Raw genomic sequence first — 13,850 nt, 5'->3', positions numbered from 1 at the left:
TGGCCAGGTTTCCCCTACCCACTTAGGCCCCCAGGAACCTGCTGAGATTCTGGGCCTGATCCTCTGCCCACCGAGGACCCCTCCAGCCACGTGGGTCCTGAGGGAGTGGGAGAGAGGAAAGGGGGAGAAAAAGGCCGAACCTCCAGGACCAGCACCCCTGAGGGGTGGCTGAGGGAGGGGAGGAGTTCCTACACCCAGCGGGACCCACCCATGGTTAGGGGTCCAGCAGCGACGGGGGAGACCCTGGGGGGGATGGTGGGGTAGGGGCGCGAAGGGACGGAAGGGAACGTGGTCAGTTGGAGCCCTGTTGGGCTCCTGGGCCTAATCCTCTGCCCTTGGAGCCTCCCTCCTGCCGTGCAAAGCCTGAGCCCTGGCCCTACAACCCACCCAGGGCCCTGCCTCTACACTCAGAGACCCCGTCCAATGCGCTGGGCCTAAACCCCACCCACACACCCTCACTCAGGGCCCTACCCCCAAACTCCGGAACTCCACATTCCAGAGGGCCCCCTTTCCACGTGCTGCCTCTCCCCTCTGCGCAGGTCCTAAGCAGAGGCCCCGCCCCATGCTTGAACATCTCCCCCCTACCTGCCTAGGTCCCACCCCACCCTAAACCCTGCCCCTGCCTAAGTTCCACCCCCGCCTAAACTCCGCCCCCATAGCCAAGGCTTTTTTTTTTTTCTCTTTTAGATTGGGGTTCTGTTTTACCTTGTTGATTCATTATTTTTCCTAATATATTTTTTATCTTTCTAATTTTATTTTGTTTTTTATTCTTTGATCTTGTACTGTGCCTTTTTTTCTTTCTTTTTTTTTTTTTACCGCACCATGAAGCTTGTGGGATCTTGGTTCCCAGGCCGGAAGTCAGGCCTGAGCTCCTGTGGTGGGAGCTCTGAGTCCAAACCACTGGACTAACAGAGAACCTCAGACCCCAGGGAATATCAATTGGAGTGAGGCCTCCTGGAGGACCTCATCTCAGCACCAAGACCTAGCTCTGTCCAACTGCCTGCAAACTCCAGTGCTGGACGTCTCAGGCCAAACAACCAGTAAGGCAGGAACAGAGCACCACCCATCAAAAAAGAAAAAAAAAAATGAAACAACAAAAAAATATGTTACAGATGAAGGAGGAAGGTAAAAACCTACAAGACCAAATAAATGGAGATGAAATAGGCAACCTACCTGAAAACGAATTCAGAGTAATGATAATAAAGATGATCCAAAATCTCGGAAAAAGAATGCAGAAAATACAAAAAACATTTAACAAGGATCTAGAAGAACTAAAGAGCAAATAAACAGTGATGAACAACACAATTACTGAAATTAAAAATACTCTAGAAGGAATCAATTGCAGAATAACTGAAGCAGAAGAACAGATAAGTGAGCTGGAAGATAAAATGGTGGAAATAACTGCCAGGGAGCAGAATAAAGAAAAAAGAATGGAAAGAATTGAGGACAGTCTCAAAGACCTCTGGGACAACATTAAATGCACCAACATTCGAATTACAGGGGTCCCAGAAGAAGAAGAGAAAAAAGAAAGGGTCTGAGAAAATATTTGAAGAGATTATAGTCGAAAACTTCCCTAACATGGGAAAGGAAATAGTCAATCAAGTCCAAGAAGCACAGAGCATCTCATACAGGATAAACCCAAAGAGAAACACGCCAAGACACATATTAATCAAACTATCAAAAATTAAATACAAAGAAAAAATCTTAAAAGCAGCAAGAACAACAGCAAAGCAACAAATAACATACAAGGGAATCCCTATAATGTTAATGGATGATTTTTCAGCAGAAACTCTGCAAGCCAGAAGGGAGTGGTGGGACATATTTAAAGTGATGAAAAGGAAAAACCTACAACCAAGATTACCCAGCAAGGATCTCATTCAGATTCGATGGAGAAATTAAAACCTTTACAGATAAGCAAAAGTTAAGAGAATTCAGCATCACCAAAGCAGCTTTACAACAAATGCTAAAGGAACTTCTCTAGGCAGGAAACACAAGACAAGGAAAAGACCTACAAAAACAAACCCAAAACAATTAAGAAAATGGTAACAGGAACATACATATCGATAATTACCTTAAATGTAACTGGATTAAATGCTCCAACCAAAAGACATAGACTGGCTTAATGGATACAAAAACAAGATCTGTACATATGCTGTCTACAAGAGACCCACTTCAGACCTAGGGACACATACAGACTGGAAGTGAGGGGATGGAAAAAGATACTCCATGCAAATGGAAATCAAAGGAAAGCTGGAGTAGCAATTCTCATATCAGAAAATATAAACTTTAAAGACTATTACAAGAGACAAAGAAGGATACTACATAATGATCAAGGGATCAACCCAAGAAGAAGATATAACAATTGTAAATATTTATGCACCCAGCCTAGGAGCACCTCAATACATAAGGCAAATGCTAACAGCCATAAAAGGGGAAATCGACAGTAACACAATCATAGTAGGGGACTTTCTAACACCCCACTTTCACCAATGGACAGATCATCCAAAATGAAAATAAATAAGTAAACACAAGCTTTAAATGACACATTAAACAAGATGGACTTAATCTATATTTATAGGACATTATATCCAAAAACAACAGAATACACTTTCTTCTCAAGTGCTCATGGAACATTCTCCAGGATAGATCATATCTTGGGTCACAAATCAAGCCTTGGTAAATTTAAGAAAATGGAAATCGTATCAAGTATCTTTTCCAACCACAACACTATGAGACTAGATACCAATTACAAGAAAAAAACTGTACAAAATACAAACACATGGAGGATAAACAATACACTACTAAATAACCAAGAGATCACTGAAGAAATCAAAAAATACCTAGAAAAAATGACAATGAAAACACGATGACCCAAAACCTATGGGATGCAGCAAAAAAGTTCTAAGAGAGAAGTTTATAGCAATACAATCCTACCTCAAGAAACAAGAAAAATCTCAAACAACCTAACCTTACACCTAAAGCAATTAGAGAAAGAAGAATGAAAAAACCCCAAAGTTAACAGAAGGAAAGAAATCATAAATATCAGATCAGAAATAAATGAAAAAGAAATGAAGGAAACAATAGCAAAGATCAATAAAACTAAAAGGTGGTTCTTTGAGAAGATAAACAAAATTGATAAACCATTAGCCAGACTCATCAAGAAAAAAAGGGAGAAGACTCAAATCAACAGAATTAGAAATGAAAAAGGAGAAGTAACAACTGACACTGCAGAAATACAAAGGATCATGAGAGATTACTACAAGCAACTATACGCCAATAAAATGGACAGCCTGGAAGAAATGGACAAATTCTTAGGAAAGCACAACCTTCTGAGACTGAACCAGGAAGAAAGAGGAAATATAAACAAACCAATCACAAGCACTGAAATTGAAACTGTGATGAAAAATCTTCCAACAAACAGAAGTCCAGGACTAGATGGCTTCACAGGTGAATTCTGTCAAACATTTAGAGGCGAGCTAACACCTATTCTTCTCAAACTCTTCCAAAATATAGCAGAGGGAAGAACACTCCCAAACTCATTCCACGAGGCCACCATCACCCTGATACCAAAACCAGACAAAGATGTCACAAAAAAAGAAAACTACAGGCCAATATCTCTGATGAATATAGATGCAAAAATCCTCAACAAAATACTAGCAAACAGAATCCAACAGCACATGAAAAGGATCATACACTATAATTAAGTGGGGTTTATCCCAGGAATGCAAAGATTCTTCAATATATGCAAATCAATCAATGTGATACACCATATTAACACATTGAAGGAGAAAAACCATATGATCATCTCAATAGATGCAGAAAAAGCTTTTGGCAAAATTCAACACCCATTTATGATAAAAACTCTCCAGAAAGTAGGTATAGAGGGAACCCACCTCAAGATAATAAAGGCCACATATGACAAACCCACAGCCAACATCGTTCTCAATGGTGAAAAACTGAACCATTTCCTCTAAGATCAGCAACAAGACAAGGTTGCCCACTGTCACCGCTGTTATTCAACATAGTTTTGGAAGTTTTAGCCACAGCAATTAGAGAAGACAAAAATAAAAGGAATCCAAATTGGAAAAGAAGTAAAACTATCACTGTTTGCAGATGACATGATACTATACATAGAGAATCCTAAAGATGCTACCAGAAAACTACTAGAACTAATCAATGAATTTTGTAGAGTAGCAGGATACAAAGTTAATGCACAGAAATCTCTTGCATTCCTATACACTAATGATGAAAAATCTGAAAGCGAAATTAAGGAAACATTCCCATTTGCCATTGCAACAAAAAGAATAAAATACCTAGGAATAAACCTACCTAATGAGACAAAAGACCTGTATGTAGAAAACAATAAGAAACTGATGAAAGAAATTAAAGATCATACAAACAGATGGAGAGATATACCATGTTCTTGGATTGGAAGAATCAACATTGTGAAAATGACTATACTACCCAAAGCAATCTACAGATTCAGTGCAATCCCTATCAAACTACCAATGGCATTTTTCACAGAATTAGAACAAAAAATTTCGCAATTTGTATGGAAACACAAAAGACCTCGAATAGCCAAAACAATCTTGAGAAAGAAAAACGGAGCTGGAGGAGTCAGACTCCCGTACTTCAGACTATATTACAAAGGTACAGTAATCAAGACAGTATGGTACTGTGGTGCTGGGAAAACTGTACAGCTACATGTAAAAGAATGAAATTAGAACACTTCCTAACACCATACACAAAAATAAACTCAAAATGGGTTAAAGACCTAAGTGTAAGGCCAGACACTATAAAACTCTTAGAGGAAAATATAGGCAGAACACTTTATGACATAAATCACAGCAAGATCCTTTTTGACCCACCTCCTAGAGTAATGGAAATAAAAACAAAAATAAACAAATGGGACCTACTGAAACTTAAAAGCCTTTGCACAGTAAAGGAAACCATAAAAAAAACGAAAAGACAACCCTCAGAATGGGAGAAAATATTTGCAAATGAAGCAACTGACAAAGGATTAATCTCCAAAATATACAAGCAGCACATGCAGCTCAATATAAAGAAAAAAAAAACCAATCCAAAAATAGGCAGAAGACCTAAATAGACATTTCTCCAAAGAAGATATACAGATTGTCAACAAACACATGAAAAAATGCTCAATATCACTAATCATTAGAGAAATGCAAATCAAAACTACAACGAGGTATCACCTCACACTGGTCAGAATGGCCATCATCAAAAAATCTACAAACAATAAATGCTGGAGAGGGTGTGGAGAAAAGGGAACCCTCTTGCACTGTTGGTGGGAATGTAAATTGATACAGCCACTGTGGAGAACAGTATGGAGGTTCCTTAAAAAACTAAAAATAGAACTACCATATCACCCACTACTGGGCATATACCCTGAGAAAACCATAATTCAGAAAGAGTGATGTACCACAATGTTCATTGCAGCACTATTTACAATAGCCAGGACATGGAAGCAACCTAAGCATCCATCGACAGATGAATGGGTAAAGAAGATGTGGCACATTTATACAATGGAATATTAGCCATAAAAAGAAACAAAATTGAGTTATTTTTAGTGAGGTGGATGGACCTAGAGTCTGCAAGCAGAGTGAAGTAAGTCAGAAAGAGAAAAACAAATACCGTATGCTAACACATATATATGGAATCTAAAAAAAAAAAAAAAAAAAAAAGGTTCTGATGAACCTAGGGGCAGGACAGGAATAAAGACGCAGACATAGAGAATGGACCTGAGGACACGGGGAGGGGGAAGGGTAAGCTGGGATGAAGTGAGAGAGTAACATTGACATATATACACTACCAAATGTAAAATAGATAGCTAGTGGGAAGCAGCTGCATAGCACAGGGAGAGGTGCTTTGCGACCACCTAGAGGGGTGAGATAGGGAGGGTGGGAGGGAGGCGTAAGAGGGAGAGGATATGGGGATATATGTATACATACAGCTGATTCACCTTGTCATACAGCAGAAACACAGCATTGTAAAGCAATTATACTCAAAGATGTTTTAAAAAATGTCATATATATATATATATATATGTGTATATATATATATATATATATATATTACAGCCATGACCATTAGCCAAGTAGCTACAAATAAAACATTTTTGGGAAAAAAAAATTTTTGGAACCAACCCACCTTAGAGTGTGTGTAAAAATATGTGGCAGTTTAGACTTAATTCCAGGAACATCTCTGTGTTATAGCTGTAGTGCCTAAAGCTGTTAGCTCTGGTATTTGGAGAGCCTTTAAAAGTCTATACATGTCTTTGTCAGTCTGTAACTTACCTCCTCTGGGCTTGTGAAAGTGTGAAGGCTGCATACATAATGCAAAACTCAGTCCCTTCAATCCCTCTCCCAGCAGCAAATTCACTCTCCAAGATGCTCATGACTCATTTTCCTTTCTCTTCCCTGCTCAGAGTTCTGATACAAACAGGAAGCACAGGGGAACAGATAATAAAATAAGAAATCCAACTGTGGTTCCATAATACTTATGAGAGCCTACAGAGTGCTAGAAACCTAGCTCAGGGCTTCTCAACGTGGCTGCCCACTGCTTGCACCGGGGCAGCTTTAACTATGACTGAAGCCAGGATCCCACTCAGAGATGCTGATGTAATTGGTGTGGGGTGTGGCCCAGCCTCAGGAATTCAGAGAGGTCCTCAAGTATTTCTAGTGTGTGGCCAGGGTTGGGGACCTCTGCTCTAGACACACAGTGGTGGTCGAGATAGACCCGGGGTTGGAAATGGTCACAAGCTGTTAGCTAGGATGTGCCCCATCCAAACTTTGTACTTGCTCAGACGTTTCAAACAGGCAGCTTCGCAGCCAAAATAAATAAATAATTTTAAAAGTTATTTTTTTAAAAAAAGGGACTTCCCTGATGGCACAGTGGTTAAGAATCTGCCTGCCAATGCAGGGGACACGGGTTCGAGCACTGGTCCGGGAAGATCCCACATGCCACGGAGCAACTAAGCCCATGTGCCACAACTACTGAAGCCGCGCACCATGTGTTGCTCTGCAACAAGAGAAGCCACTGCAATGAGAAGCCCGCGCACCGCAACGAAGAGTAGCTCCCACTCGCCACAGCTAGAGAAAGCCTGCGTGCAGCAGCAAAGACCCAATGCAGTCGAAAATAATTTTTTAAAAAAGTTATAAAAAAACAGCAGCTTGAGAGGAGGTTTGAAATAGGACAGCCTGTTCTGTCAGGTCCCAGAATGTATATTTATTAAGTGCCATTAAAAGGGACCTGAAGAGAGGCTTCCCTGGTGGTGCAGTGGTTGAGTCTGCCTGCCGATGCAGGGGACACGGGTTCGTGCCCCGGTCTGGGAAGATACCACATGCTGTGGAGCGGCTAGGCCCATGAGCCATGGCCGCTGAGCCTGCGCATCCGGAGCCTGTGCTCCACAATGGGAGAGGCCACAACAGTGAGAGGCCCACGTACCACAAAAAAAGAAAAGGACCTGAACAAAACTGGATATTCTTGTAGGCATAAGGGAGAAAACTGAAATATTCTTGGAACCAAATCTATCTCATGAGGAAAAATAACAATGTATTCAGTAGCACATAGGTAATGGTTTCTCCTAGGGGATGAGATTAAAAGTCACTGAAGGGTGAGAAAATGCAGAATTGAGAAGATGGAGAATGGCCTGAATTTTCTCCAGGGGACTCTGTGTAATGTGCCTTTCCCCCTCCAAATACCTAGAACCATTGCCTTGTGACTTATGTATTTCAATGCTGGACTGTCACATATTAGACTTACAAAGGTATTTGTCTGTGAATTGAACAAGACTTCCAGGAGGTGAAGACTGATTCACAAGGGTGACCCTTGCTCCCTGCAACAGAGTGAGACCTCTTTAATCTCTTGGGCTCCAACCTAGTTTTAGACATGAGGACAAGATTACAATATCAAAGGAAAGATGAGCGAATTCTTGGTTAATGTGGTGAGTCTAGCTTGGTGAATAACTGATGTCAACTACTGGGAATAAAGGACTTGAAGATGAAATGCCGCTGAAATTTGTGTGACTCTAACCATTGGATGGTCAGATGCCCCAGTGTGGCATTTGTTCACTAGATACTTGCCATATATAAAAATGGCACCTCCTTTATTCATGTGTTCATTTAGTGAGTGTCTACTGCACATCTTTGGTGCCTCCAGGATTTGGCCTTAGCTGCTGGGGATGCAGTGAGAAGTCAGAGAGACCAGGACCCTGCCCTCCCAAAGCCCACAGTTTGATGAGGGAGGCAGACAAGGCAACAGTTAAACACAGTGTTAATTGTTAGGATAGGGTGATAACAGGTGCCACCAGAGCCCAGGGGAGAGGCCAGCCCCTGACTCAGACTTGGTGGCTAAGGAGGGCTTCCTGGAAGAAGTGATATCCAAGCTGATGGGTAACAGGTTAGATGAAGGTGGGAGGGAGGGCACATGCAAAGGCCCAGAGTTAAGAGCAAGCACAGCTCATCAGGGAACTAAAATGCTATAGAGCTGGAACACAGGGTGTGCGTAAGGGTGGTGGGTACAGTGCGAGATGGCTTAGTGAGGTCTGCCTGGTAAGGAGCTTTGGGGTTTATTCTGAGGGCAGTGGTGGGGGACACTAAAGGGTTTCAAGCAGAGGAGTGACACGCCCAGAGTTGTGTTTTAGGATGCAAGTTCTGGTTTATCCTGGAATCTCCCTAAGCATTTGTCATATGCCTCAAGTAATAGATGTTCAATACACGTTGCTCAGATAAACAGCCCAGATGGGATGGGAACACTGAAACCTACTTCCAAGGAATCTCCCATCCAGCTGTAAAAGACAGACTGGCACCTGGCACCACAAGGCAGGATGCCGTCAGCCCCAGAAGGGTGCTATTTACCAGGCTCATGGGTGTTCAGACAAGGAGGAGCTTTGGGGTCGCTGAGGTGGTTAGGGAGGCTTCCTGGAGGAAGTGGGGCAGGTGCTGGCTTTGTGGGATAAGTAGGGTTGGGGGAAGCAAAAGGGAAGGGGAAGCCTTCTCAGGCCCAGGGAGGCAGTGTAATGGTATGAGAAGTGCCCAGCACTTGACCTTAAAACCCCTGAGTTCAAGGCCCGCTTGGCCATAGGCAAGTAGCAAACTCATTTATTGTGGTTTCTGCATGTGGGGAAGTTTGGTGAGGGCCCCCAGCCTGCGTTGTCCTCCCTATTCAGCCCAAAAAATACTCACTGTAGAATTCTGTCTTTTCTCAAGGAGTCGCTGGCTTCCTCCCCCAGGACCTACCTTCCAGCATGGAAAAGTCATTTTAGGATCTGTTGTGGTAGGGCAGAGACTCAAATACCTGGACTGGTGGGTAAGGAAAGAACTGGATTCCACTCCTGGCAACATCCCGAGGAGCTGGGTTCCTTAACAATCCACTCACTTAACCTTGTTCTTCTGTTTTCTTATCAGTAATTTTTGAACTTATGTTTTCTGTTTTTCTCATCTGTAAAATGGGTACAATTCCTGTTCTGACAGGGTGAGTGAGAGGATTAAATGAAACACTTGTGAATGGTGGCGGATCACAACAGGAGCATCACGGCTGTGCAGGGAGGAAATATGTGAACTCTGACCACTAGGTGGCAGCAGGGCTCTAGGAATCACCTGAGATTGGGCTGGGAGGCGCCACCTCAGCAAATTGAAACGCCCACGGTGCTGGGCAGGTGGTGCAAATGAGAGGAAGTGCCAGGTGAAAGACATTAGGGAGTGGCAGGGACTGTGGTGGACCACAGCATACATATTCCATCTAAGGAGCTTGCAGCTTCTTGGCTTCAACCAGTGTTGCCACATCAGAATGAGGGCCCAGTGGTGCCAGAGATTCTGATTTTTCAAGAGAAGCCAGAAACCAGGGTTTTGTTTTGATTTTTGATGTGAAATCTGTGTGGAGATTGTGTGGGTCACAACAGGTCCCCCTTTTTGCATCTTCTGCCACAGAGTGTGGGTTGGCTGCCCTGGTAGAGAATCTCCTCTGAAGAATTAGCTTCACATCTGTTTTCTGTGAAATGCCGTCATGTGTCTCCACTTCACTCACTACTTCATTAGATGTTAATTTTCCTTCCTTGAATCTCTGGGGAGAACTGTTTCGTTTTCTGCTATTGTTACTATTGTTGTCATCAAACATTTATTCAATCGTGGGCCATATTTTCTGACCACCCATGAGGCTCTCCATAGTACCTATTTCACAAGGTTCTTTTGAGGAATAAATGAGATACTGATATAATATCACTTAGCCCAGCACCTGGCTCATTAGCTCTCAATAAATATTATTATGGGGACTTTAGAAAAGATGGCATGACATTTGGAGGAAGGTTTGCAGGGCCTGCCTTTCTCTCTATATTTGGGATGGTGACAAGGCCTGGCTACTCCCTTATGTAGATGAAGCCCCCTGGTTCCGCTCCTGAGGGCCTAGTAGAGGTTCGATACAGCCCTTCCCTCAGAGGCTGCTGTCACACCCCAAAAGATTCCTGGGACTTTCCCTTGTCCGGTTCCCTGGTGCTGCGTCTGGGTCAGGGTGGGCAGATTTCCCCATCCAGGGCAATCCCAATCTTGGGCAGGAGTGGCCCAGATTCTCCTGCCTCTCCCCAGCGAGAGGGCTTTCTGCAGTCCATTGCACCCGGACAAGTCAGGCAGGTACTCAGGCAATAATCAGGCATGCAGATGCGCTGGAGCAGCAACTCTGGTCAGAGGCTCAGGGCCCTTTACATCCAGGAGCATCTTCTCAGGGTGTTCCAAGGGGACCCAGCAGCTTTGGGGACAAAGACTCCTTGCTGGAGGCTCCACTGGCAGATTCAGGAACAAGGAGAGGGTGAGATCAGATTTGTCCTTGAGGGCTCTGACTTATGCTGGGCTCAGGAGCACCAGCTAATGCTGTTCAGTTAGGTCTCAGGCCACCACCATGCTTCCAGGATACCTCAGGGTGGTTCTGGGTTCCCTGTTTGGGGCCCATTTGCCTGTCTTCAGGGGTCTGGGCATCCTTGAGGCCTGTGAGTAGAAAGAGAGCTCAGTGGCTGCAGGTTTGGGACAGCCCTGAGCCTTAGGAGGATTGGGCCAGAGTGGGCATAGGACTTGCATCCACCCCTTCTGAGCAGCTCACATCTCAGAGGTTGGTTATTTGCTTGCTTGCTCTCACATTTATTCCCTGCCCAGCTCAGCTCTGTACTTCAGGGAACTACATTGCCCAGGATCCTTTGTTCTCTGGTTTTCTGGTGGGTTTGTCCAATGGGAGGCACTGGCAGGGGGAAGGAGGGGAGAACCCAAGGTATTTCTCCCTCTCTCTGCTTCAGGCAGCATCTCTGCCTTGGCTGGTCTTCTCCATGGTTCCCACTTCCACTGGATGGTCCTTCCCTCTTGGTCTTAGGTCCCGTTGGACAGGCCTGGCTATACTTCCAGTTTCTGTAAGACAGCTTCAGATACTGGGCCCTAATAACGCTGCCTCTTCCCTGCGTTCCTCCAACCTAAAGACTAGAGTGTCTTTTTGCTGTTGTTAATCCCTGTGGTGATTCTAGGATCTTCTTTCACCTGTGTAACTTCCTCCCTAAGTCCCTCTGTTCACAAGGCATGGAGTGGTTCTCTCTCTGACTGGACAGTGACTTTTGTGCAGCTCAGCAGCTAGGGATACAGGGAGGGAGTGGGTAGTAGAGCTGGGGGGCTCCTAGGTACCTCTGCCCCTCAGGCTGCCGAGCCCTCAGAGAAGATTGGGACCATCACCAGGTCTGCTGTACCTTCCCTGGGTCAGGGAACAGTCCGACCCTCCCCACCCAGATCTCTTGGAAGTGTCTTCAGCTATAGACAGCAGCTGAGTGGGTCACGCTCCAGGGTCAGTGGCTGTGAGAATCTGCCGAGCAGCCCTTGTTTGGGCCAACTGAAGCTGTTCTGCAGGGCCCAGAGAAGGACACAGAGGAGACCCAAGGGCCACTGTGTGACAGCAGAGCCAGGCTGTGGGCAGGAGGAGAGGGTCGCCTCCTTCCAGCCACAGTGCCTCGAGTCTGGCCCTGGCTCAGGAGGGATGGTGAGCCCCCGGTCAGTGAGACGGGAAGTGGAGATGAGGCTTCTGGCCAGGAAAAAGCCTGCTTGTCTTGATTCTGGGGTCTCAGTGATTCCAGGCACATCAGCAGAGCCTTTGGTCTGGGGAAAGGCTAGTGCACTACTAGCAATCACCACAGCTTCTGTTCACTTCTCACAGGGCTTTTTGAGGGTTACGTGAGGAAATCCACTTTACGTGATTAATCCAGTGCTGGCACATAGGAAGCTCTCAAGACCTGCGAACTAAAGAAAAACAAACAAGAAAACACAAATCGCAACAGCAACCAGGCACTGTGGACCTTATTCTGTAGGATAAGCTGGTGTCTAGTTAGTACTGAGCCCCAGGCCTCTCCCCTGGAGCAGAGCTGGGGCTGGCAACACAGTTCCAGCTGCCAAGGCTAGGAAGAAGGCCGAGTCAGGTGAAGGAGTTGTGAGGTTGGGAGGTCACAGTGATCTCAGGGCACACTCCCCAGAGACGTGGGGATGAGCAGTAGGTGTCCAGAACCATAATGGGGCACTTGAGAACAGCTATCACCTTGTGTCCAGGCAGGACAGAGATCAAGGCTAGGTCAGAAAGCAGGCAGTAGGATCCCAGTCTTTGGGTTGAGGTTCAAGTACTAGGCCCTGGGGACTTAAAGATCAGGTCCACTAAAAATACGAAGATCCTGGCAAGAGGCAGGATGGAGAGCTGGACACAGGGACTTCATTTTGAGCCCCGGGGACCAGAGCTGCTGGAAATCCTCCCATCTGATGACAGGATTGAACCCAGGGAGCAAGATGCGTTGGACGTGGGAGAGGGTCTGGGATGAAGAGGCTGTGGTAATCAGGAGCCCAGACTTCACATTGCAAAATGTCCAAATTCAAATCCTGACTCCACACTCACCAGCTGTGTGACCTCGTTGAACAAGTTACTTCATGTCTCTAAAACCTCACTTTCCTCTTTGTGGGTAAACCAGGAAATAGTCGTACCTCAGAGGGCCGTTGGAATGTGGAAATGGGATCACGCGTGGAGGTTTTGGCAGTCTAGGACATATGAGTGCTGCTTAAATGATTGATCCTCGAAGACACAGCTATTTTTGCTGGCTCCCACCTCCTCCAATGTACTCCTCCTAAGCTTTGCCAGCAGTGACCCCAGCCCGAGTCTTCTCTGGGCTAACACTCCTTGTACTTTCAACCTTTGCTCTAACGTCTGTGTTCCTGACCCTTCACCACCTCAGGCTCTGAAAAAATAGCCCCTCACTGCCTGAGCTCTTTCCAAACTGAAAGCAAGTGGACGTCTTAAGAGGCCAAAGGTTGTTCCCCTGGGAATGTAATGTGACCACGTCCTCGGATACTCCCTGGTGATTAGAGCTCGCCATCTTGAATTACTTCATCTTCATCCTCCCAAGAAGCTTCTTCACAGCCCCAGGCCAAGCAGTGGAAGACAGCCTTGCTGATATGCCTTTGTGAGTATACCTCCCCACTACTTTCTTTCCTCCCACATTGCTAAACTTTTTTCCTCAAATTCTTTCTCACCCTTCCTCCACTCCTCACCAAAAGCTGCGGCAGAACATAAAAGAAAAATACAGTGACACGCACACAACTGGAAAAATCTCAACATCTATCTTCTTCCCCTTCACACCACCCCGCTGGCCACATCCCAGGCCAGAGATTCCAAGGCATGGCACTCCCCTTAGGAGTCAGGTGTCCCCGTCCCCACCTGGAGGGGACAGATACCAGCCAAAAGCACCTGGTCCAGATTTCCTTTTTGCAGTTTGTATTGTGACTATAACGTAGTTTTTGTTTTTCTTAATGTATTACAATATGCACGTAATA

The 13,850-nt window shown here is 45.1% G+C and overlaps 1 protein-coding gene across 1 annotated transcript in view; it reads left to right on the top strand.

Annotated features, from left to right (window-relative positions):
* ARHGEF37 (Rho guanine nucleotide exchange factor 37) overlaps positions 1 to 13,850 on the top strand; it is a 108,563-nt gene that overhangs the window by 75,644 nt on the left and 19,069 nt on the right. The window contains exon 11 of the transcript XR_003427735.1: positions 9,228 to 13,480. The gene's annotated coding sequence lies outside the window, so the exon portion shown is untranslated. The remainder of the gene's footprint in view (positions 1 to 9,227; positions 13,481 to 13,850) is intronic.

Source organism: Aethalodelphis obliquidens, unplaced genomic scaffold, assembly GCF_003676395.1.
Source record: "Aethalodelphis obliquidens isolate GAN/ISIS:26980383/991018 unplaced genomic scaffold, ASM367639v1 scaffold45, whole genome shotgun sequence".
NCBI classification, from domain to species: domain Eukaryota; kingdom Metazoa; phylum Chordata; class Mammalia; order Artiodactyla; family Delphinidae; genus Aethalodelphis; species Aethalodelphis obliquidens.
Note: the sequence above shows the minus strand (reverse complement) of the source record. Positions and strands in the feature narration are given on the sequence as shown.